Genomic DNA, 25,388 nt, shown 5'->3' with positions numbered 1-25,388 from the left:
AGTCGTCAGTGGGGGGAATCAGCGATCACGATTTTATTTGTGTTGATTATAAGTTTAGGCTATTTAAAACTTCTACTGATTCTTATTGGACTCGTGAATATCATAAAGTTGATAAAAACTCGTTTATTGCTGATCTTCGTTGTGTCAATTTCGATAATGTCTACAACTGTGTGGGAATCAACGAAAAGCTTCGGTGTTTCAATGATTTACTTTACTCCTTACTATACTTACTATGATTTACATACATGCCCCACTCAAGAAAAAGACGACCAAAGATCCAAGAAATCCTTGGATCAACAAGTATGCTAATCGATTGATTGAAAATCGCTCCGAAGCCTATGAGTGCTGGAAACGGGACCAAGGTAACCAGAATAAACGGAAAAATTTCACCTGCGTAACTTGGCCAACCGCGAAATCAAACGCACAAAACGAGAATATTTTAACTCTCAACTAAGTGCTGATCCTCCTGCAAAGCAGTTGTGGAAAAACATTAAACGATTGGGCTTGAAACAAACGAACACTCATGTAGATGGAGGTGACGTAACTACTGACTCCCTGAATATGTTTTTTGCAGCACACTTCCCGCCCCTTAGTTTCAATCAAAGTGAAGATGTTGAAACAGAACCAAATTTTTCATTCAGATGTGTAACTAGTGATGAAGTTTTAGCTGAGTTCGCCACTGCCTCATGCGATACTGTAGGAAACGACTTTATTCAATTGAATGTTGTAAAAATTTCTTTAGGTGTCACTCTTACGTACATTACTGATATTTTCAATTGCTGCATTGCATCATCCGAATTTTATGTCGATTGGAAAATTGCTAAAGTTATTCCAATTAGTAAGATTGATAATCCATGCATCGAAAAAGATTATCATCCAATAAGCATCCTTTGCGCTCTTTTTAAAGTTTTTGAGTCAGTACTTTCTAAACAACTAAATGAATATTTAATACGAAATAACTAATTTGAATCCAAATTTAAATCGGACAAACCAGACAAACGCTGTTTCCAGTAAAGTCTACAACGCCTTGCACTTCTTACTTTTGCTGCGGCATTGTACTCCTCAACACATCAGCATTCAACTTGCCAGGTCACTTTTAGTACCTCTATTCGATTATGGAGACATATTGTTTGGTCTTGCATCAAAGGCAAATCTCAAAAAAATAAACCAGGCTTTCAATGCAGTCGTAAGATATGCATGCAATCTATAAAAAATATGACCATATATCTGCCTATAAGAAGTCTTTACTTGGTTGTGATTTTGTGAATCATTTTAAGCTAAGAACATGCATCCAAACATATAAAATTATAAATGACCTCCCAATTTACCTCCGAAACTTCTTCCAGGTTGCCCGCTCTTCTTTAGCATTACTACTTATTGTTCCAAGAGCCTTTCTAATAATTTGAGAGATTCTTTTCGCGCCCGTGCTGTCAAAATTTGGAACGAATTACCTCGTAATCATAGAAGCGAAACGACATTTGTCTCTTTCAAACGAAATATGAGCATTCACTTCAATTCCCAATAGTACTTTGGTATGAAATTACTTATTTTATTGTGTTAGAAAATAGTCCATAGTTGCGTAAGCTTTGAAAACTGTTAAGTGGTTATTTATGCGATTATAAAGATTATGTAGATAAATAAATAAAATAAATCAATAAATAAATAAATAGAGTTCGTCGCCGTACCAAACTATCTACAAAACGCTTATTAGAGCGGTAGTCCTCTACGGACACGAGACCTGGACAATGGTCGTGGAGGATCAACGCGTACTTGGAGTTTTCGAATGGACATAATTTAGTACGCCGAATCAAGGAGGGTTGTTCCTCGGTGGTTAGCGCACTCCAGTCTGTGCCCTTTTTTAAAGACGGAGCAAATGAGGCCGTCTAAGCAAGTGGGTCAAGGGTCTTAAACCCAAATATATCAAATGGATTTACATAACAGTTGTACGACCAATTTTGGCTTATGGTTGTCTTGTGTGGTGGCAAAAGGGGGAAGTGGGGACAATTCAGTCTAAATTAGGCCTGAATGGCCTAATGGCAATGACTGGTGCGTTCTCTTCAACTCCCACGGCTGCTCTCGAAATTCTCTTCAACGTGCCCCCACTACACATACATCTCAAACAACAAGCATTTTCTTGTACTTTCCGACTATGGGTTCTCGGTTTTATGGAAGAGAATCCTGTAAACCACAGTTCTACACACACTTCGTTGTTACCACCATCGGGGTGACAATGGGTCTGGGGAGTGAAAATGGGTCATCGCTCTCACCGGTAGTCTGGAGGTCGTAGAGCAAAATCGTTCAAAAAGATCTCTTATATTTTAGTCTTCTTGCCCTCTAATGCATTCAATCCAATATACAAGCATTCTGGGTGATTGAAACAGTGACTCATTCTCACCCCCATTTGACCCATTGTCACCCCCGACGACGGTACCGCTTATGGTTAATTGGGACAAAATTTTCCTTGCTCCAAGTGATCTCACACACGTTAGTAGTTTTCCTTATAGGACATTTTCAACACAATTCCCCTCGCGGGATGAGTGGACATCTGGCTATTTGGAGAGAAGTATGTCGGACAGCATTGTTTGTTACACTGACGGCTCCCTCCTCGAAGGTAGAGCAGGTGCAGGCGTCTATTCGCGTGAGCTGAGATTGGAACAGTCACACTCACTGGGTACACACTGTACCAGAGATGCATCCTGAACAGAACATGATCCAAGAGCGCACCTTGGTGTTCTAAGTTGCACTGGGTTGGTACGCAAGCAAAACGATCATGGTAACTAAGATTCCTTAGATTTAGAACTATGCAAAAACATACGAGCATGCTTGATTTCTATCCGTTAGATGCCCATGTGTTCCATTACTAGCCGAAAAATGAGTAGCATGCCGTTGCTTGAGTTTGTTTTCCTAGGATACAAGTTGCTAAGTTAGGTCAGTGCTCTTGAACAGTGTGCAGTGTTCAGAACTTTTTGAACACGAACATGCGTTCTCGTGTTCAGATGCATCTCTGCAGTGCACTCTGTCTTTCAAGCGGAAATATTTGCCATCATGTGTGGAGTGCAATCTGCACTGCAGCAACGCATTATGGGCAAAGTAATATACTTCTGTTCAGATAGCCAAGCAGCTATTAAAGCTCTTGCCTCGGCCAACTCAAGGTCGAAGTTAGTAATCGCATGTTGTACTCAAATTGAGGAACTGAATTCAGTTAATACTTTACACCTTATACGGATACCTGGCTACTCTTCCATAGCTGGAAACGAAATGGCTGATGAGTTAGCTCGTAATGGAGCATCACATTACTTTATTGGTCCTGAGCCAGCTATTCCAATATCCAAGTGTTGGGTGAAGCTTTTGATCAACTCTTGGGCTGTCACTCAGCACAAATGGCATTGGAGTAGTGAAATTGACTTCAGAAACCTGAACCTTCAGCGTATTTTATTGTACATGGTCCAACCCCGAAGTCTTATTGTTTTTCAGCTCTTCAGTGGTTTTTATAACCTCATCTAGTGTAGGTGACTCCACAGCTATAGTAAGAAATTATTAAATTGACCAATCGCGTACATGCATCGCAATCACAGACATCAAAATCTAGCAACTTGCGGGTTTGGATCTAATCTTCAGTTCGAACAAGATTTAACGCAGTGGGCGGAGCTGACACAGCAGCACGAAATCACTGGTAGCAGTTTCAAAGGAAAATCATCGCATTGGTGATGCTCGTCGTGGTGGTTGCTGCAGATCATTCAACCTCAACGATGGCAACGATAGCTCTTTGGTCAGCAGCAGTGTCGTAAATCAGCATCAATGGCAGAAAAAAATCCCAGCGATGGCGCGGGTAGCGCACCTTGCGAGATGTTTGCTGGCAGATTATTCAACCTCAACGTGGACATCTTTTGCAGTTTTTTCTGTTAATCATCAAGTGGCATAAAAGTTTGTTTATTCCTTTCTTTATTTGGTAGTCACTCTGTGTTACTTAACAAACAATGCAGAGATCTACTGTGGTATTCTGCTGACATACGACAAACCGTCGCACTATGGGGGATCCCCATACAAGCGAGCGGTCAAAAATAAAATGTGGCTTTTAAAGCAAATTTTAACATAGTTTTAGCTGGATTTGATCAAAATAGCTAGAAAATATCATTTCTAGTACCCCTTCCTCTCTTTTAGGGAGCACCCATCAAATACGTTATATTTTTTTTAATGATAATTCGATTAATTGTCACATTAACCAAATAAGGAAGAATTATTTTTTTTTTCTAAGGAGAAGAAAGGTTGTTGTCCACAAACTAAGGGGCCAGCGTGCCCCCTCCCTCTATCCTTTTTGAAGACTTTTGTATAATAAATATAGAAATGACAGCTTTAGAGTTTTGTTCTATTATTGTCAGGGGGTTTTGTCGACCAAATTTTATGAAATTCGGCCACAATATTCTTTGATATGCAAAGAATGTTTAGGCCAAATTTGAGCATAATTGGTTATAGAAACCCCCTGCCAATAATAGAACAAAACCTGCCAAAGCCGTCATTTCCCTAAATACATATTTTTGTCTTTCTTTTGTGGAAAAAGTAACAAAACGCTTCATAAAAGGGAAAAACAACAAAAACATACATAAACCATATCGTGGTTGCGAAAGGCCAATGTTCTATGACATTTACGTGTATAGTTTTGAAAAAATATATAAGCTTATATTCCTTATATTTGTTCCGAATATTAGATTTCCTAATTTAAAAACAACATAATTTTTTCTCAAAACTTTTGGTTTATTTCCATTATTTTCAACATCATCATTCTTCTTCTCTATCAAGGACTATGTCCTTAATAAAATTTTCTTCAATTTCATCAACGACATCCATGACGTCATCTAAAGTAGCAGAGGATAAATAACTTTTGAATCTTCAGGAGGAGCGCATAGTTTCTTTGCATCTTTAATGACATCGTAAGGCGGATATCGCGAAGGAGTGTCATAATGAATCGATTCATACTGATATTTACTTAAACCAGTTTCGATTAAAACCCAAATGCTTCTTCTGGCGTCTTAAGCTTATATGAATCTGTTGAATGTATTCTAGAAAAGTGATGCTTGTCTTTCAAAAGTTGACCGATAACTTTGACTATATTGACATCACGTCTCTTGTACGCTGTCCTCCTGGTAAGCAATAATGCCTTTTCCACGGTATCTACATCGGGATTTAAACATTCCTTGTCAATTGTACGACGCTTACTTCTATCACTCAATTCCATAAAAGGCTTACCCGGTCGTCCGCGTTTTAAATACGTTGTAGAACATGTAGCAACATTTTTTCTTCTTCGATGAACTCGTCAATATCAAACTTGGTTTGCAACCATTCTCGGTTGACATACTCAAACCTTTGCGTACATCGAGATGCCTCCTTCCATTTACAAATGAATCTGCTTTCCAATTTGTATAGTTTCTCTTGCAAACGACACTTCATTTCTTCTTTTATTTGAAAACTAGTACAAATATATTCAAAAGCATTTTTAACATTATCCTTGCGTTGCAGCTTTGGATCGAAATTTGAGAATACCGATTTGTTATCCATTAGGCGCACTTGTCTTTCACTTCTATTTCAATAATAATATAACTCTGCACTCAACTGCCGCTTATGTAGTCTACTTGGGTACCTAATTACTAGCGGTAGGTATTCACTACAGCTCAAGACACTTACCTTTGATATTTCTTGAAGAGAGTACCCGCAAATGTGTCGATAGTGAAAGGGTTGAAGATTTCTTAGATATTCCTTTCAAATTGATTTACCTTGAAAATAGACTATTTTTTGCTTGTTAATCATGCCTAAAACTGCATTTTCATTCACCTTAAAAAATGGGGATAATAATAAGGGTAAATTTTTAATCAATATGACACGGTGAAAAATCAAATTGAAAAATAAAATAAAATTGAATTATCTCTGCTAATTGCAAATACTGGTGAAAAATTTCTTCGGGATATTGCAGTCGAAGCTTTACTCTTTATGTGTATCATGATTAGACCTGGGGAAATTTGGGGAAAAAAGCTCTTCACTATCGAAGTTGAAATTAGCGTTTTTTAAAGAAATTTTTGTGTATCTGCATTTTTAAAAAAATTTCGCGTGTATACATTACTTTTGCACACCATTTGAAAGCTTAGACAACAACCTTTGTAACGATGTATTAACATCATGGAAAAAATATGAAATAAAATTTAAAAAAATAGTTGAAAAGCGAACATTTTTTCAGTAAATTTGTCTAATTTTTCACCAATTTTTGACTTTGGCACCTTGTATCTCTGGAACTAAAGTACGTAGAGACTTCAAATTTTGGATTTTTCCTAATCAGAATATTGGTAATCTATAAAAAATATTTAAAAATGATTTGGGAGACATGACATTTTCGATTAATGACCGCCTGAAATCCTATAGTGCGTCGTTTGAATCTTTGTTTACAAAAGCAGAAAAGTCGTTTTGTAAATTTGGTATTGAAATGTTTCAAACTTGAGATAAAGTTTCCTTCTTACGCAGAATTGCTGCTGACTCACGCTATCGCGACGAATAAATGTTCTACAGTAAACACCGCAAACAGGCATCACAGCTACCGACGCCATTATTGCAATTAAACTCTCTGTCAATTTGAAGAAAACTCGTCTCAAATCAACTCTCTTCCATCTAAACTGAAGGTCCTGAAATGAACCTATTTACGCTTGATGAGCATTTTCAGCAACTAACAGGAACCAAACTATTATCCAAATCTTGTTGTTAATGTTCGAAGCTCGCATTAATTTTAATAATATGCATTTACAATAACGAATGTCAAAAAAACCCAAGGTCGAATCTCATAAGAAAAGTTAACTTGAATTCCAGAATGTGTAAATTCAGTTCAAGCATGTGGAAAACTATCTAGAGTGCCGTAATGCAATCAATGAATTATTGGCAGTGGCTGATTTTCTACTCGCTGCTGCCACATCCAGGCGCTACAGTATATGCGCAAAATAGCCAGCATGAGTTAACCGCCAGAAATTTGTATGACGAAAGGCATCTAACGCGGGTTTTCTCAAAATTAGGAACTTTTAATGAAAAACTATTTGGTACCGGTTATGAAGGAAGGTGTCCGCTACTACGCCTACCAAATATTTTTTCGATTAGGGTGCTTAATATTGAGAAATCGAACCTTAGATGCCTTTCGCCATACTGATTTCAGAAAGTTAACTCCTAGTGTGCCGCTGTAAGCACGCTCAAAGCAGGCGATTCATTGACATACGATAAGCCAACATTTGCTGTCAACTTCTAAGCAACGCCGGGTCCGTTTTATTTTTTACCAATAGAATCCATTGCATATAGCTACGTAGTCCTATGTCACATCGCGTACAACACGAATGGGCTGCAGATTGCTTCGAGAATAGGTCGTATCGTATGTGCAAAAGAGAGGCTCTCTTCTGTTAATATATGAGCTAGTGAACCATTGGAGATTTTCCCTCTTTACATCCAACCAGCAACTGTTAGATTTTCTAACCAAAACCTGTGCATATGCAAAATTGTTAGATTCTTATAAATAAAAGGTGAGCTCACAAACAAATATTGAAAGTAAAACATGCAAAACTGTAAGGTCTCATACAATATTTGAATTAAAATCTAGCATTTTCAAATATGCCCACACTCAGGCAAATGAACATAAGAAATACATAAGGCAGAACTTATGAATCCACAAGATTATTGAAAATCGTTGAAACATAAGTCTCTTATGCTTTTCATCCTGAGCTCTTCATATTTCATTATTGGGACGTATGTCGTTCATTACTTGCGTGTAACGAATTTCATAAGACACATTTCATGTTTGTTCAAAGTTGATTTGAAGGAAATCATAAGGCATTTTATGAAACACATCATGTTCATTTTAAGTTACCCTAATTGGAAGGAAGAGCTTCAGCCAAGAGAATTATGATCTCACAAATTGTAAAGTTCTTCAAGTCGTGCGGTTGAATTTTTCATCGAGGGAGTCTGAAGAGAATATTAAGTTGAAGATTCCTCAAGTGTTAACTGTGAATAATAAGTGTTTAACAGCAACAGCAAATTTTTAATTTCGCTAGCAATTGCAAGTGAGCAGTTTAATTCGAATGAGTTGAGCAACTTTTTTTTTCTAGATTCGAAGACATTATAGAATGCGTTCGACACCACTTGTTTTTTTCATACTCCCTAGATGTCCTCAATACAACCGAAAACGATTTGGAAATTACATGTATGCGTAATCATGAATGAATCAAACATTTTAATTATTTTCTGCCATTAAGCACATGGTCATTATTCGAGAAAATTTTCAATATGCTCGAATTAGAAACTCATAATGCGGCATTATGAATCGAATAATATGTAGGAAAACGGAATAACAAATTCATTAATCTGCATTATGAATTCGTTAAGATGTTTCATTGGAATTACGAAATTCATAAGGCATGATTATGGCCTCTAAACACTACTTTTGCAATTCATAAGGTATGGATATGAATTGATTAATGTCTAGCGTACAGCGTTCATTATACTTCATTGGGATTTCATAAAGGTGCCTTAAGAAAATATTATGTTTTGTATTAGCCATAAAAATCTTATTCATAAGGAGTTCTTTTGAATTTCAAGTTCAAAACTTGTGGCAAATTTCCAAAAGGCTGTATTATGATATTCGATAGTCAATTTGCCTGAGTGCAGCTCTTATACAGCTTGTGGTGAATTTTTATACAGAGTTGTTAGAAAAGCTAACAATCACCGGTTGGGTGTACGAAAAGGAATCAAAACTACACTCCACAGCCGCTTATCACACGACCATGAAGCCCACAGAAATGTTCCAAAGGAAATTTAAAAATCGGAACCGTGAATTAGAGGCAAACAAAAGATATTTTAGTTACTAGATAAAGATTGTCGCTGTCGTCGCTGCCCGGAACATCTTTTGCTGGCGAGGATAGGGGAGCTAAATGTCAAAGAAGGAAAATCCATACGATTTGACAGGTATGTACCACACATGTTTCGGACAGCAGAACAAAGGGAACCGAAGCAACAATCTTTATCTAGTAACTAAAATATCTTTTAGGCAAACACTCATTATTTCATGTTTTCATAACCATGTTCTTGAACTTTTGTGAGCTTGTATTATTTTTTTAATTTTTACCTAGAATACTGAACTATTTTAAAGCTTTTGAAATCATGCCATCATGTGGATCAACCATGCAACTGCATGCGATCTCTCGTTATCATAAATAAACGTCACCCGAAAAATAATCCGCCTTATTTGTACTACTTTTGAATAACAAATTAGTGACCGGCGGCGGTAGTTCCAGCTCAGGATGGTGAAGACGAGATCGCCGATCATCGATAACGGTGTTTCACCAGAAGAAGTAGCACCACATCAGCAGCAGCAGCAGCACCCGCAGACAAACTGGCAGCATCAATATTGGGCCCGGACAAACAGAAGCTTGCTCAAAATTCCTCGAAATTCAGAACCCGAGCTCGAATTGTAACAGTCAACATGTGAGCCGTATGTTCTGCTTTTCGGGGATTACGAAAGCCCATCTCTAGCGAAGGAATCGGTGTTTGTGGAAGCTGTGACAAATTTCCGTGTCTGTTTTCGAAATCGGATGAATAATTTATGAATGGATCAACAAAATAAGTGACCGAAAGCCAGATAGTGAGGAAGGCGATGAATTGGGGGTAGACCCCTTCGTCTATTCCGTTGAAGGAGAGTAGTATGAAGCTGTCAATTTCGTACCCATTGTTGGTTCAACTCCGTACTGAATAGAGCAGCAAATTGGTGATTTACTTGGTGGTCCCGTCAGCACCTGGCATATGCTACGCAAATAGGTCACATGTTCGTGGAATGGAAGCTTGGAGGTTTGAGCACATAGTGATATACTTGTTATTCAAATTTATCTCCGAATGGTCCGAGCTTTAGGGGTACTTGACGGTTTGGTGTGGAAATTAGAGTTTGAATTACTAACCGGGTATTCAAATTTGAGACTCACGGTGGGGCATTTTTGAATGCCAGCCAAACTACATCTTGGAAGCGTGATTTTTTTACGACGACGATGACCACGGTTTGGGTGATCCTAGACTTGTTGTCGACAACAGCCCTTGGCTAACAAAGATTCTGGAGGGTCAATCCTTTCACAAAATTCAATTCAAGATGCGCTAATCACGACTTTGGACGATCCATGAGAAATGACTCATTATGATATATGAACAACTTTATTAATAAGCATTCATTTCAAACAGGAAGGCACGCATGGCAGGTACCTGTTCACGTTCGTCGTTACATGATATATGGAGGAAAACCATTCATGTTCCCACAAATAATAATAAAACACAAACGAGGAAATCTTGCTCAGAAGCTTAATACGGCAGTCAAACAACGTGCAGTACACATTTTTAATTCAATTCCTCGAGTTAGGTTCGTTATCTTCACACACAAACCCTCCATCGAAACCTACGACTCCTTGCCCATCAAGCCCAGTAATGTGTTGTGTTTCTCTGTTTTTATTCTGTTGTTGCTGAAATGACTTGTTATATCGCTTTAACCTGTTAACCCGCGTTCAGACGGAGGGGAAAATCCTATAAAAGAGCACCCAATGATGGGCCCATTCAGGTGTGAGCAGTTCAATTGCTGGCCGAAGATGTGTGACCATCGTGACTCGAAACAATCGTACCTACTGCAGCAAGTGCTTGAGAAGGAGGTTCGGATGAACTGACAGCGAACAAAATTAATTACATCTTCCCAATAAAGATCGCGTGCGTGGGTGTCACTTGAATGACGGAGTGGTGCAACTGACGATTATTATTATTTTCATGGAGAATGTTTCTTCTTGAAACATTGGCAGAGGATAACTTTGGAACAGCGGATACTTTTGAAAGTGCATTGTACACCCCTAGGGTGACCATATGGCATCCTAAAGGAGGACATGTCCTCCTTTTCCGATAAAAATCGGATGACCTCCTTTTGCGTTAAAATGTTTTCCTTTTCGCATACTTTCAAGAAATCTTTATAATAAAAATGACATTTCCTTCCTGACGATTTAATTCGCGAACGGGTTGATCGATTTGCAAGATTTTTTCCCTAATCTATTCGTTTTGGGATCCAGAAAAAGTTGGTGAATTTAACGGGGAAATGTAAAAAAATCATTAGAATACAATTTTGGGTCAGCTGTTGAGGAAAACATAACAAACGCATGGAAATTGATCTAGAGTGCGGTGCCGCAAATAGTTCATTGTGACATTTTCAACGCCCGGGAAAAGCTGGATATTCCCATTGAGTTTTCAAATAAAATCAATGTAAATAACAAACATCCAATGAGTAAATAAGAAAATATCAAAAGAATATCCGATTAGTTGATTTGAAACATTTGTTCGATATTTTTTAGAAACTGTGAGAACAGTACGTTCCCTTGCATATGTGAGGCGAAAAACAGCCGGCATGGACGCCATCTTTGATACTTTTACAGCTCCGTGATATCATCATATCTGTTCCAAAATGCTTTAGAGAAATCTGTAAAATGTGCCAGAATGGATTTCAGCAGTAAATTAAAGTTAAATGTTTACTTTTACAGCTATCCTTTAGCCAACGTGGACTATATTTGGAAACGCATTGTGCATATTTACAGTTTGTGGAAGATTTGTTTAAAAATTGTGTTTTGGGAAACAGGGATAGGACTCAAACCTACAGGTACAGACGGGTACAAAAGTAAATTCACTCAACAATATCTGTGATCAAATATGAAGTTTCAAACTTACATCAAATGGACAAATTCTTTGTAATCGTTTTGGGATTGATCATTTTATCTGGAAAAACCCAAATTAATCCACCTAGCGGTGACGATGCCTTTCTCGATTAAATCAAGGTGGTAACTTCGGTTTTTTTTTCAATTCATATCTACCAAAAATGTTGGCAATTTTGGTTTTCTGTAAAATAAGCATAATACATTATGTTATAATCGGTGTCAGGCCATTAGGCCGAAGGCCATTTGGCCGAAGGTCACTAGGCCGAATGGCCATTAGGCCGAACGGTCATTAGGCCGAATGGCCATTAGGCCGAATTTGCAAAAAGAAGCAAAAAGAGAAAAATGAGAAGTTCTTTCTTCACCTTACCTTCACTTCTTTCTTCTCCCTTTTTGTATCTACCTTATTCCTTCTTCTTTCTTCTTTTTTATTTCTTCCTTCTTCCTTCTTGCTTCTTCCTTCTTGCTTCTTCCTTCTTCTTTTTCCTTCTTCCTTATTCCTTCTTCCTTCTTATTTCTTCCTGCTTCCTTCTTCCTTCTTCCTTCTTCCTTCTTCCTTCTTCATTCTTCCTTCTTCCTTCTTCATTCTTCCCTCTTCCTTCTTCATTCTTCCTTATTCCTTCTTCCTTCTTCCTCCTTCTTCCTTCCTTCTTCCTTCTTCTTTCTTCCTTCTTCCTTCTTCCTTCATCCTTCTTTCTTCTTCCTTCTTCCTTCTTCTTTTTCCTTCTTCCTTCTTCCTTCTTCCTTCTTACTTCTTCCTTCTTCCTTCTTCCTTCTTCCTTCTTCCTTCTTCCTTCTTCCTTCTTCCTTCTTCCTTCTTCCTTCTTCCTTCTTCCTTCTTCCTTCTTCCTTCTTCCTTCTTCCTTTTTGTTTCTTCTTCTATCTTCCATTTTCCTTTTTCTTTCTTCCTTCTTCTTTCTTCCTTAATCCTTCTTCCTTCTGACTTTTTCCTTCTTACTTCTTCCATATTTTTTCTTCCTTCTTCTTCTTCTTTCTTCTTTCTTCCTTCTTCCTTCTTCGTTCTTCCTTCTTCCTTCTTCTTTCTTCCTTCTTCCTTCTTTCTTCTTTCTTCTTCTGTTTTATTCCATCTTTCTCCCGTCTTCCTTCTTTCTTCTGTCTTCTTCCTTCTTCCTTCTGCCTTCTTCCTTCAACCTTCTTTCTTCTTCCTTCTTCCTTATTCCTTATTCCTTATTCTTTCTTACTTCTTCCTTCTTTCTTCTTCCTTTTCTTCTTCCTTCTTCCTTCTTCTTTCTTCCTTCTTCCTTCTTACTTCTTAGTTATTCCTTCTTCCTTCTTCCTTCTTCCTTCTTCCTTCTTCCTTCTTACTTCTTCCTCCTTTTTCCTTTTTTTCGTCTTCCTTTTTCCATCTCTCTCCTTTTTCTTTTTTTCCTCTTCCGTTCTACTTCTTCCTCACTTCGCACTAGTCACTTCTCACTCCCCAGTACTCATTCGGCCTAATGGCCATTCGGCCTAATGACCGTTCGGCCTAATGGCCTTCGGCCTAATGACCTTCGGCCTAATGACCCAGCATCGTTATAATCAAGTTATGACGATCGACACCCCCATCTCCCTTCGCCAAAGCCCCGATGCCATTTTTGAACGATTCCTAAATATAAATAGAAGACAAACAAAACCGCATACATAATATAATATGGAAATAAGGAGATGTATAAAACGAAAACTATGTTCAAATTTGCCCTTGAAATCACCCAAACTTCACCATAACACCACACCACCCAAACCAAACAGCATGTTGAAGCATCAATGAAACCACTCTTTTTCCCCTTCCAATGTATGACACAAAACAAACGCAAACACTATCATGGCCACGAGCGTACGAACCAGCAGTTAATCGTGTCGTTATCTAGTGCAATTTCTGTTGCCAACGTTGAAACTTACAACTGTGTTGGTGCGAATGCTCCGATACAGTATCATGGCAATAAACATCATCGAGTCGGCTCTACACTTAAAAGCGCGTACGTTGTTCGTCGATTAGTTTTCGTGTTCAACACGTTCCATTGGAAGCCTTGAAAAGCTTTGCTCGTTGCGTTAGCGTTATCGATATTGCCGTAGCGAGGTTTCTAACCCATCGAGCAAACGTAATTTATATTACAGCATGGTAGCTGCTCAATGCTCGTAGTCCCGATTATATGGAAAAAAATGGAAAACTGCCTAAACTATTTTCCTTGTCAGCAGCCAACGCATTAATCAATCTTGATGAAATTAAATAGCATGTAATTAGAAGAGTGGCTCTGCGGAATGCAACTTGTTGCGATAAAATCAGTTGAGTCTAAGTACATGAAAATCGTGTGAGTCTTTGAGGTTGAAAATGTGACCATACAGACACACAAACATACACACACACAGACATCACCTCGATTCATCAAACTGAGTCGAATGGTATAAGAAACTTTACTATCAGATGTTCCTGTAAAAAGTTCGTTTTCAGAGTGAAATGATAGCCTTTCGGTACAACTTTGTTGTACGAGAAATGCAAAAACATTGCGCTGAATTAACGGAAAGTCACCATTAAAATCTTCGTAGTAGAAACAACCCACAAAACATTTTTTAATTACTACAAATAGAGAGCTTCTTGGTCATACACTCACGGCGTAAGCAGTCTAAGTGCATTCAAATAACTTTAAAAGCTCATAATAATTTTCTTAACTTTAACTGTTATTCTCGTTGATATTCAATACTGATGCCTAATGTTAAGAATTGTATTGGATGGTTCTGTCTTTTCTAACATTCGAAAATAGTATTTCAGTTTATCTTGCTAAAATCGTTGTGGGATATTGCTTAGTGTCCACTTATTGATATTTTACACTCATTCCCACTATGAAGATGGTGAGTTTGAACTTTTATGTCGCATTTGATTTGCTTTAGAAAAAAGCATATGTGAATTCGTCGTGGTAAATAACCTAGATTCCTGCAATTGATACAATCCCGCAAGGCGGCTGAAATAATATTCACAAGGCTGAACATTACGCAATTACAGTTAATGGGTGACTAAACCAACAGCAATCCACAGCTTGTGGCATGCAACATAAATATTGAACAAACTTATATCTATATAACTAGATTTGACCTGAAATTATTGCAAACACTTATATGTACAATAGGGTGTCCCAAAAAAATCGATGTTCGAAAAGTCATGGTGCTCAACCCTGAAATGAAAGATATACCTGTCTGGATAATTTTTGTAGAACAAACCGAATTTCTATTGATTGATTTTCATTGGCTTTTATCGGTGAGATCGAACTACCTAAGCTCAAAGTGGAAGGGAGCATGTTTGTAAAGCACGATGAAGCACAGAATTGAAAGTTATCGCAAGCGAGCGACAAGTATGAAATTGAATAGAAGTTGAAACGTAAGCAGAGGGCCATTGAAGAACAACACGAAATTGAAATCGCTGTTATTTTACCTAACGTCCACCCAGGAACGGCTTGGCTGATAGTGTGTGAACTATCTTACCAAGACAGGCAAAATAACAGCGATTTCAACCTGCTGATATGTTGTTCGGCGTTCGGAGACAGTTCTAGCGATCAGTGGCATTTTTCAGATATTCCTGCAAATTGGCGCTACTTATTGGAATTTTTCACGCAACAATTCACACGTTCCTACTTGGCCCTGTCTTGGTAAGATAGTTCACACACTATCAGCCAAGCCGTTCCTGGGTGGACGTTAGGTAAAATAACAGCGATTTCAATTTCGTGTTGTTCTTCAATGGCCCTCTGCTTACGTTTCAACTTCTATTCAATTTCATACTTGTCGCTCGCTTGCGATAACTTTCAATTCTGTGCTTCATCGTGCTTTACAAACATGCTCCCTTCCACTTTGAGCTTAGGTAGTTCGATCTCACCGATAAAAGCCAATGAAAATCAATCAATAAGTTTCTCGCGGTGATGAAACCTCATAAACAAACCGAATTTCTAAAAAATCGTTTAGAGGTCGCGCCAGATCGATTTTTCAAAAATGAGCCTTTTTTAGGTAAAAAATCAAACATTGGGTCCTTTCACATTTTTTTCAGGGTCACCCATTCGTTTTATATTTTTTTATTTTTCTGTGGATCTTTGCCCATATTCTCCATGAATTAGTTTTTTGTATTATGCGTTTTTACAGTCTGCAGAACTTTTTAAATATCGAAAAATACACATTTTTTTGACGAATTTTCGAAGTTACTTCATCCTAACTCAAAAAAATATTTTTTTCTCGTTCGGAAAAATTTACATACTACAAAGAGCTATTTATAACGAGTATTTTCATAAAAAAATATCCACTGTGCGGCTAAAAGTTCTTGGGTCGAGGAGAATTTTGTTCGGTTTGAGAATTCATTTTTAAATATATAATAATATGTTCAAATAAGTTCTAGTGCAACGAACAAATAGGAAGAATTGAAGACCGCATCGTGCTTTCGTGCTGTGCGGTTCTTCTCTTTGCGGAAGGAAGTTTTTAATACTACCCGAAGCTATTTTAATTTCAACGGTGCTTCTTAGCGCTATTTGTACCCACTGATCCCGTTACGATCTTTGCAAGGACCCGTGCCTTCGTTTTACGTTGGACCCGTTTGCGGAAGTAAAATTCCGACAAGCGGTGGTAATCCTGCAGGGACACCGTTCTGGGAAAAAACCTCTTAGAAGGTCACGTCTCCACGCTCAGCAATGAGTATTAACAAAAACAAGAGGAAGGGGGAGTCTCTGAATTCTCCACTTCCTTCAAAGAAACAAGGTTTCAAGACCGTCCTGCCCAAGCGCGGAAAAAATAGAAGGAAGTTGGAGACTTCAGATATTCCTTCTAAATCTAATGTTGACATTGTTTCTTCTCCTATCGAACTGAGCAATCAGTTCGATTTGATTAATGATGAAATTGAGCAAATCGAATCTACCTTTAGCCCAGGTGATTCGATTCATGCGAAGAAACAAAGGATTCCGCCAATTGTGGTATCTGTTGCCGAGTTTTCTGGCTTTCGGAATGAAATCTTAAGTAACCTTCAGGGGATCAAGGTTTCATTTCAGATTGCTAGGAAGGGTGACTGCCGCGTTTTGCCGGGATCCTTTGACGATCGCAAACGTCTTCTTCAGTACCTATTTAACTGAGAAGCAGCATTAATTCTTCATATACGACGACAAAACTGAGCGATTGGTCAAAGTCGTCTTGAAAGGTCTCTTCAGTGATGACGAATCACGGGATGAGATTAAAATTGAAATTTCTCAATTACTTGGATTTTCACCAGTCCAAGTAATTAAGATGAAAAAGAAATCCCATTCTGGTACTTCCCAGAGGGCATTTCTCAAGAATTTTATTTAGTTCATTTTAACAAAAGTGAACTAAATAATATGAAAAGTTGGAAAAGGCCTGTATTATGTCTCATGTCCGTGTTACATGGGAACATTTCCGCAGGCCTGGGGGAAATTTCAAAACCCTACGCAGTGCCGTAAGTGCCAAAAGTGGGGTCATGGAACCAAACATTGTCACATGGATGCTAAATGCATGATTTGTGGTGGAACCTCTCACGCCAAGGACGCATGTCCTGTGAGAGAAGATTCCAATAAATTTAAGTGCGCAAACTGTGGGGGCAATCATAAATCCAATTTCTGGGAATGCCCTTCACGCAAAAAGTTTTGAATTCCCGTGCAAAATTGATGACGGGAAATTCCAATCGGATCCCAGATTCGACGGGTAGAAATTTTTCAAACGCTCAAATTTCGAAACCGGTTACCGGTCGAGCAATTCATACCCACCACAATTCACAAACAAATTTTGCCGCTCGTCAACGGGTAGCAAGCACTTCAGTAAATTCCAATTTTTCGAATGTACCTACGTATGCAAACATCGCTGCTGGTAGACAAAATTTCTCTTCTCAAAATGAGGTTTATACCCATGTCCCAACGGAAAATAACGGTCATGTTGCCGATTCAGGTAGCATGACTGCTTCCGATTTCGATTTTTTAACTGAACAATTGCATCACATGATTGATGCAATGTTCAAAGCAAATACCATTCCTGAAGCTGTTCAGGTTGGTATAAAGTACACACAAAAAATTGTTATCGGACTCCGTTTCAATGGATCCAAATAATTGTGTGAAAGTTCTAAATTGGAATGCCCGCTCTCTAAAGGGTAAGGAAGATGAATTATTCAACTTCCTTTCAGTTCATAATGTGCATATTGCCATTATAACTGAAACGTATTTAAAACCAGGACTCTCCATTAAAAGAGATCCAAATTATTTCATCTACAGAAATGATCGTCTTGACAGCGCCTGTGGTGGGGTCGCCATTGTCATTAATAGACGTATCAAACATAAATTATTTTCTTCGTTTGAAACCAAAGTTTTTGAAACCTTGGGAGTTTCTGTTGAAACAAATTTTGGTCAATTTTCCTTCATTGCAGCCTATTTGCCTTTTCAATGCAATGGCCAGCAAAAGAATTTGTTGAAAGCTGATCTTCAAATTCTGACTCGCAACAAATCAAAATTCTTCGTAATTGGTGACTTCAATGCCAAACACTGTTCATGGAATAATGCTCAAAGCAATTCCAATGGTAAAATTTTATTTGAAGATTGTTCTGCGGGATATTATACTATTCAATATCCCAATGGACCAACTTGTTTTTCTTCCAGTCGAAATCCTTCTACAATTGATTTAGTTTTAACGGATTCAAGTCAGCTGTGTGGCCAATTGGTAACTCATGCTGACTTTGACTCTGATCACCTTCCTGTGACATTTGAAATCTCACAAGAAGCCATTTATAATCCAATCAGCTCTACTTTTCATTATCATAGAGCTGATTGGGATTTATATAAAACGTATATCGATAGGAATTTTGATGTTGATATTCCTCTCGATACCAAAAGTGATATTGATAATGCTCTCGTATCTTTGACAAATTTAATTGTCGAAGCCAGAGGCATTGCAATTCCGAAATGTGAAGTTAAATTCAACTCCATTATTATTGATGACGATCTTCAGCTACTGATCCGTCTTAAAAATGTGAGAAGAAGGCAATACTAAAGAACTCGCGATCCCGCGTTGAAAGTTATTGGCGAGATTTGCAAAATGAAATTAAAAAACGTTTCGCTCTTCTGAGAAATACCAACTGTGCGAATAATGTCTCGAAGCTGGATCCCAGTTCGAAACCCTTTTGAAATTAACAAAATTCTTAAAAACCTCAAAAGCCAATTCCAGCGCTTAAAGAGGGAAATAAAATTTTATTAACAAATGGCGAAAAGGCTCGAAAACTTGCTCAGCAGTTCGAGAGTGCCCATAATTTTAGTCTAGGTCTCACTAGTCCAATTGAGGATCAGGTTACACGAAGCTTCGAAGACATTCTCAACCAAGATAATGCTTTTGACCCTTCGTTGGGAACTAATTTGGATGAAGTGAGATCTATTACTAGAAAATTTAAAAATATGAAAGCCCCGGGTGATGATGGTATTTTCTACATACTTATCAAAAAACTTCCTGACAGCTCTTTATCCTTTTTGGTTAATTTATTTAACAAATGTTTTCAATTGGCATACTTCCCAGATAAATGGAAAAACGCCAAAGTTGTTCCAATTTTGAAGCCGGACAAAAATCCAGCTGAGGCTTCTAGTTATCGCCCAATCAGTTTGCTTTCTTCAATAAGCAAACTGTTTGAAAAGATTATTTTAAATAGAATGATGGTTCATATTAATGACAATTCTATTTTGCTGATGAGCAATTTGGTTTTCGCCATGGGCATTCAACCACTCATCAGTTATTAAGAGTTACGAACTTAATTCGGCTCAACAAATCTGAAGGATATTCGACTGGAGTTGCTCTTCTTGATATAGAGAAAGCATTTGACAGTGTTTGGCATGAAGGTTTGATTGTAAAATTGATGAATTTTAATTTTCCTCTGTACATCATTAAACTGATCCAAAATTATTTATCAGATCGCTCACTGCAGGTAAACTATCAGAATACTAAATCTGATAGATTACCTGTAAGGGCTGGTGTCCCTCAAGGCAGCATACTGGGGCCCATATTGTATAACATTTTTACTTCTGACTTACCTGATTTACCACCAGGGTGTCAAAAATCTTTGTTTGCAGATGACACGGGCCTTTCAGCCAAAGGGCGAAGCCTTCGTGTCATTTGTAGTAGATTGCAAAAAAGTTTGGATATTTTCTCCACTTACTTGCAAAAATGGAAAATTTCCCGAATGCTTCCAAAACTCAGCTTATAATTTTCCCACATAAGCCGAGAGCTTCTTATTTGAAACCTTCTAGCAGACATATTGTCACTATGAATGGGGTTCCAATTAATTGGTCTAGCGAAGCTAAATATTTAGGACTTCTGCTAGATCAAAATTAACTTTAAAAATCACATTGAAGGCCTTCAAGCCAAATGTAACAAATATATTAAGTGTCTATATCCACTTATAAACAGAAAATCAAAACTTTGTCTTAAGAACAAACTTTTGATTTACAAACAAATTTTTAGACCTGCCATGTTGTATGCTGTGCCAATATGGGCTAGTTGCTGCAATACCAGAAAGAAGGCACTCCAGAGGATTCAAAATAAAATTTTGAAAATGATTCTGAAGTTGCCTCCGTGGTATAGTACCAATGAACTTCATAGAATTTCTAATATTGAGACATTGCAACAAATGTCCAACAAAATAATTTCCAATTTTAGACAAAAATCGTTGCAATCTTCTATTGCAACGATTAACTCTTTGTACCCTTAGTATAAAATAGGTTAAGTTTAGTTGAAAACATTGTAATTCCTACATGGTTCAATTCAACCTGAGGAAAAATTCTAACTGCCAGAGGCAATTGAAATGTATTAATAATAACTAAAAGCGTAACATAGCAAATAAGGATGATAGTGTTAAGAAAACACGGAACACCTAGTCTAAGAGATGAATGCATGTATTAGATAATTAGCAAATAAAATTAGTTAAAAAAAAAAAAAAAAAAAAAAAAAAAAAAATAGGAAGAATTGAAGTGCGTCTGTTTAGAATTATGGTGTGGTGATTAACAGCTTCAAGCAATGGTTGTATCGAGCACTGTGACGATTTTCAGGTAGGTGTTTATTCGATGATATCGTTTTGTAAAAGTGGAAAGAATCACTCCGGCTCAGTGATGTTACAACGAAAAGCGAAAGTTTGTAACCTACATTTTTATTTTCTATAATTAGATCATGTAGTAGTAAAAAAAATGGTTGAAAAACATTGAGTATTGTGCGAGATAAGTAGGATACATTTTTAAACTTATCAATCATAATAGTACGGCTTCCTAACAGTATAAATCATAAGTTTCATGTGCAGTGAGCCGGGAACCGGGTCCATAGGCCAAAGTAGAGATTTACCCTAAATCAAATAATTTCTAAGATGAAGTGCAGTGTTGGTAAAAACTCAAAATTTCAAAACTTATGAACGATTCAAATCAATCGTGAGTTGAAATGCTCAAAACTCAGCACTTTGAAACTCATGGTTGAGTTGAGTCATCCATTTGAATCGTATCGTATCGAATACCTCGCCTTTTATGTTGGATCGCTATCTCGGCGGTCTTTACCACCGAGTTAATAGCGGCCAACGTGGACTTACCTTTGCGAAAACTGAACTGATTGCTTGACAGGCCGTTCGTACCCTCTTAGTACAGGGTCAGCCTGTTGAGATTGATCCTTTCTAGCAACTTGCCCGTCGTGTCTATAAGACAGATTGGTCTATGCGCCGTTGGGTCGCCCGGCTGTTTCCCGGCCTTCTGTAACAACACCACCTGCGGTGCAGGAGGCCAAGGACTTGTGGCTCGGGACGGGAAGAGTACCTTGATAATCCTCGCCAACCTATCCGGGGACTGTTCGGGTGCTGAAAAGCTCCCTTTGGTCTTGACCATCACTATCCTGTAGGCGTCACTCCACGGATTCGCGTTGGCTCCTTCGCATGGGTTGTCGAAAAACGCCCTCTTACTGTTCTTGATGGCCTTGTTAAAGGGCAGTTTCGCAGCTCGAAACACTACACGGCGGTCCGCTCTCTCATCCTCGGTGCGGGCACGTTGCATCCTTCGTCTAGCCTTGAGGCAGGTTGATCGAAGGGCCGCAATCTCGGGACTCCATCAGTATACCGGGCGTCTGCCATTTCTCGCCATATGGTGGCGTCACACGCGCGTGATAGGACAGCTACCAACGCATCCCCGCTTAGACCTTCAGTGTTGGCTTCCAGTCCTGCGGTGAAAACTTTGCTGTCGAAGTGATTGGTACTCCACCCACGGACCTGACAGGGATCGCCGGACCTCGGATGTTGTACGCCTTAGTTGAGCTTAAAGTGAATTGCTAGAAGATCACTATGGGTGTAAGCCTCGTCCACCCTCCAGTCCAAGTCTGGTGCCAGACCAGGACTGACAATCAATCCAAGGCTCTACCCCGTTCCTTCTTAACGTGCTACCGAAACCATCATTGATTTGCACTGCGTCGAGCTTCGCTAGCGCCTCTAGTAACGCTTGAACCCTTCGATTGGTGCAGCGGATGCCCCACTCCACTGCCCAAGCGTTAAAATCTCCTGCTATGACGACCGGCTTACGACCCACTAGGTCAGACGATAGCCTATCGAACATCTGGTTGAACTGTTCTAATGGCCTTGGTGAGGCAGCATAGCGACTACAATAGAACACACCATTGATCTCGGCTATCGAGACACCCTCAGCAGAGGAGTGCACTACCTCTTGGATCGGGTACCGTCCCGTCGTGCAAATATCCGCCATCCAAGACCCGTCCACCACCCAATTGCCGTTATCGACAGGGACGCTGTACGGGTCGGGCAGGAGGGCGACATCGGTCCTAGACTCCAAGACCAACTGCCACAGCAGCTGTTTGGCTTCGCATGTCCTGACCCAGTTCCGAAAGCTTTTCGGCCGCCCACATCGATTTAAGGACTTCAGCGTACTTTGCCTTATCAGTTTTTACCAACAAGGCCACGTCTCTGTTCTTAGCTTTCTTTGCGGGTCGAAATGCGTTCGACTGACCAGCTGTCAGGGATTTTCGGTCTCTTGTGCCGATGACACAGGCTGGCTGGTACCCTCTTGCGACTTGGCGACTTGCGCCTGGTTAGTGCCTTTCGCATCTTTGGGCCGCCTTCGGGCTCCTCTGCACCCCGATCTGCTCCGTCCAGGCGACGTTTGGCTTTTATGGTTGCTTGTCGTTTGGCTTTGCTCTGAGCGCCTTTGCCGGATTGCTGCCTGAGTCTTCTCCCGAAGATTCTGTTCCAGTTCCTTACTGATGTTCTGCCTAGCGTTCACGAACTCGATGATATAATCGAGTTAATCCAAAATCTTTTCATTTTCTAAGCTTCTCTCGAGCATTTAAAATGTAAAGTTGACCGGATCGTTTTTCAATTTTTTTAGATAATTAAAAAAGACTCAGCAAATAGAGCGTGTTTCATTTAAAAAAAGAAGATGAAAGATCTTTCATTAGCCGCATAGACCTTAAGGTCTATACTCCATTGATAAATAGGCAGGAAGATATTAGATTACGCGTGGAGATCTGAAAGGCCAAACTCCTGTAAATTCTTTGAAGACCTGAAACATGTAGCGACAAGGGGAAACTAACTCTATCCAAAAATATTAACAAATACTAGAGAAAAACTACGGCTTATCTCCGATAAATTAATCGAAGATCCCTGGTTGGAAAAACATGAAACACAACGCCACCCTGTCAATACAGTCAGCCCAGTTTTAGGCAACACATGATTTCAGTCAGTTTTAAGTGCTTAAAAAAATCTTTAAACAACTACTTCTATTATAATTACTTTTTGAGAAATCTTTAGAGTTATTTATTTATTTAATTTCTTTATTAACGTGATTTTTTCGTGTATGAAGTTCATCACTTAAAATCTTTAGAGCCTACGCTTTGGTTTGATGCCATTCGTAATATAAAATGTGGTTTTGAAGTTTTCTAGAATTTGTAGAAGGTAGAAATCAGGTGTTTCCAATACGGGGGAGCACTGAATGAAGTAGCAAGACGGAAGAAGCAAGGCGGAAGAAGGAAGACGGAAGAAGAAAGAAAGAAGAAGAAAGAAGGAAGAAGAATGAAGGAAGGAGGAAGAAGGCAGAAAGAAGATGGAAAAAGGAAGAAGGAAGAAGAAAGAAGAAAGAAAAAAGAAAGAAGATGGAAAAAGAAAGATAATGAAAGAAAGAAGATGGAAAAAGAAAGAAGGTAGAAGGAGGAGGGAAGAATAAATAAAGAGTAAAGAAGACGGAAGAAAGAAAAAGAAAGAAGGAAGAAAGAAAAAGAAAGAAGGAAGAAGGAAGAATGAAGAAGGAAAAGGGAGGAAGAAAGAAGGAAGAAGGAAGAAGGAGGAAGGAAAAAGGAAGAAGGAAGAAGCAAGATGGAAGAAGGAATAAGGAATAAGGAAGAAGGAAGAAGGAAGAAGGAAGAAGGAAGGAGGAAGAAGGAAGAAGGAAGAAGGAAGAAGGAAGAAGGAAGAAGGAAGAAGGAAGAAGGAAGAATGAAGAAGGAAGAAGGAAGAAGGAAGAAGGAAGAAGGAAGAAGGAAGAAGGAAGAAGGAAGAAGGAAGAAGGAAGAAGGAAGAAGGAAGAAGGAAGAAGGAAGAAGGAAGAAGAAAGAAGGAAGAATGAAGAAGGAAGAATGAAGAAGGAAGAATGAAAAAGGAAGAATGAAGAAGGAAGAAGAAAGAAGGAAGATGGAAGAAGAAAGAAAGAAGATGAAAGAAGGAAGAAAACGGAAGAAAGAAGAAGGAAGAAGGAAGAAAGAAGAAGGAAGAAGGAATAAGGAAGAAGAAATAAGAAAGAAGGAAGAAAGAAAAAGGAAAAAGGAAGAAGGGGAAAGAAGAAGAAACAAGAAAAATGAAGAAGAAAGAAAACGAAAGAAAGAAGAAAGAATATAGAATGAAGAGGGCAGAAGAAAGAAGAAGAAGGATGAAGGAAAACGGAAGAAGAAGGAAAAAGGAAGTAGTAAGAAATATGGAAGAAGGGAAAAGGAAGAAAGAAAAAGGGAGAAGAAAGTAGGAAGAAGGCTGAGGGAGGAGCAAGAAAGAAGGAAGAAAAAAGAAGAAAGAAGAAAAGGGAAAGGAATAAAGAAGTAGGAAATAACAAGAATGCTGAAGGAAAAAGGAAGAAGGAGGAAAGAAGAAAGAAGGAGAAAGAAGGAAGAAGGAATGAAGAATAATGAATAAGGAAAAAGGAAGAATTTAGAACGGAGAAAAAAACGAAGAAGGAAAAATGAAGAAAAAAGAAGGAATAATTGAGAAGGAAGAAGACAAAAGGAAGAGACAAGAGGGAAGAAAGATGCAACAAGAAAGAAAGAAAGAAAAAGAAAGAAGGATAAAAAGAGAAGGAAAAAAGAAAAAGGAAAAAAGAAGAAAGAAGTAGGAGAAAAGAAGAAAGAGAAAAGAAGAAAGTAGAAAGAATAAGAGTGGGGAAAAGGAGAAAAAAGCAAGAAGGAAGAAGGAAGAAGAAAGAAGGAAGAGGAAGAAGGAAGAACAAAGAGAGAAGAAAAATGAAGGACGAAAGAAGAATGCAGAAAGTAACAAATAAGAAGGAAGAACGAAAAAGAAGACAGATAGAATAAGGAAGATGCAAGACGGGAAAAGGAAGAAGGAGTATGGTGAAAAAAGAACTTCGCATTTTCACTTTTTGCTTCTTTTTACTAATTCGGCCTAATGGCCATTCG

Source organism: Armigeres subalbatus, chromosome 3 (assembly GCF_024139115.2).
Source record: "Armigeres subalbatus isolate Guangzhou_Male chromosome 3, GZ_Asu_2, whole genome shotgun sequence".
NCBI classification, from domain to species: Eukaryota; Metazoa; Arthropoda; class Insecta; order Diptera; family Culicidae; genus Armigeres; species Armigeres subalbatus.
This window is presented reverse-complemented; position numbering follows the sequence as displayed.